Consider the following 2,012-nt stretch of genomic DNA (forward strand, 5'->3'; position numbering starts at 1 on the left):
GGGTGGGGGTGGTGCAATACCTTATTAGACATACGAAAATTACGAAATTCGTAGTTTTCCCTGTAAGGAATCGAACCTACATCTTCTCCACGTGCTGGCTAAGAGTAAGAGCCTGTCCATCCCACCAACTACGTCGGTAATGAAAACTTCAAAGACTCAAATCCCAAAACCCACGGAAGGATTCGAGCTAGGGTTGAGCACATCGCAAACTAGCACGATACAGCTGAGCAAACGATTCACGACGAGGTGGAATCAGGCTCTCGTCAATTTTTGAGAATGTAGTTATTGGTATCATCTTAAAGCTGGTTTATTTGTCATCTTTTAGGTGAAAAATATATGCATCTATGTTGATTTGAAGTTGAGATATTCGCAATTGAGTGGGGTCACCTGTTTTCACATGTAAAATTAGGGAGAAAATGGTCGACAAAAGTTGTTTTTTTTCCTTAGCTTAAGTGTCCGTGGTAACTGAAAATTTACATTTTTTGTGCCTTCAATAAATGTTTTTCAGTCAAATCAACACAGAAATGAGTTCTTTAAAGGGCATGAAAGGTGTTGCGCAAAAAAAAAAAAATCGATAAAAATTCACAAACCTGCGGAAAAATACCAGTTTCTTCACTCTGACTATTTTGACGAGAGCCTGATTCTACCACGCTGCCTCACATATGATTCACCAGTGAAGGAACTTTTTTCGGAACTCAAAGTCACCAACCGCTACCTTAGAATTCAGGGGCGAAGGCTGACTTGTTTGACAAGGTAATCAAAGTGAGATGGTACCAGATAGGGCCTGGAGATATCACACTCACACAAGTCACAAGAATCTTACTGGAGGCCGTAACACTGAGTTGTGAATGAAAACAAATTCTGAATTCATGTCGTATGCATATTCAACCGCTAAAATAATCGGGAAAGTATTTCATTAAATATTTATTCTAACTAACCTTGAATTTAACTTTAGATTTGAATACACGAACACCAAGGAAAGAAGTAGAAATGTCAGTACTACAACGGCGGGTTACACCAGACAGTCTAAACACTTTGGTAGAGCCAATTATTAATTTATTATTTCACATTTGGCTGTTTTTGTCCATCTTTTCGTGGCCAGGAGCCGGTGTCATAATCGAGGTCACGACTGATTATAGGACGTTAAATAGTCAAGGAAAAAAAACAAGCACTCGCAGCAGTCAATATATTATTACGAGTTAGTTCCCCTCACATATGTGAGGTAGACTCGACCAGTGTAATAGTTAGCTTACATAATCAGCGTATGTGGCTGCTTATGACTGTGGCTCGAAAGGGGTGAACAGGGTATATGTGGCAATGAAACAGTTTTGACTGCTATGCACACTTTCCCTTCAAATCTATTGGTAGACTCTTCCAGCCTCACTTTAAGCTTACATAATCAACGCTTGTGACTGCTTATGAAGTGGCCCGATAGGGGCGAACAGGCTATTTCTGTGGCAATGAAACGGTTTTGAAGGTTAGGCATAGTCTATTGTTCATTGGTGATTATGAACGTCTTTTTACATTTAATTTATGAGGCTTACGTCTTTTGGTGAATTTGACTGTGACAATGTTTCAAAATTAGGAAAGGGAAGCAGTGATTATTTGATTATACAGACGCTTGGCCACTGTTAGAATTACAAAGTTTTATCTGTCATTTTGGCTGTTTTGAGTTATGACGACCAGGAAATCAGAAAACAAAAGTTGTATGTACTCTATCAAAAAATAAGATTGTTCGTAGTCGTTATCAAGTTATTCAAGTTGGTCGTGTTGCATTCGAAAAGCTTGACATATAGAGAAGCTCAACATTTTTTAAAGTCAAACTTCTCAAAACTAGGGACTGAGCAGATATAACTTTGTCATTTTTGAGCACCGCAATGTTTAAAAAGATAATATATGACATCACACCTTTTTGATGTCGTAGATTTTTAGCTTTCTGACCGTCTTCATCAAGGTAATGTTTAAATAAGAGAGAGGGAGAGAGAGAGAGAGAGAGAGAGAGAGAGAGAGAG

Source organism: Aplysia californica, unplaced genomic scaffold, assembly GCF_000002075.1.
Source record: "Aplysia californica isolate F4 #8 unplaced genomic scaffold, AplCal3.0 scaffold00410, whole genome shotgun sequence".
Taxonomy (NCBI): domain Eukaryota; kingdom Metazoa; phylum Mollusca; class Gastropoda; order Aplysiida; family Aplysiidae; genus Aplysia; species Aplysia californica.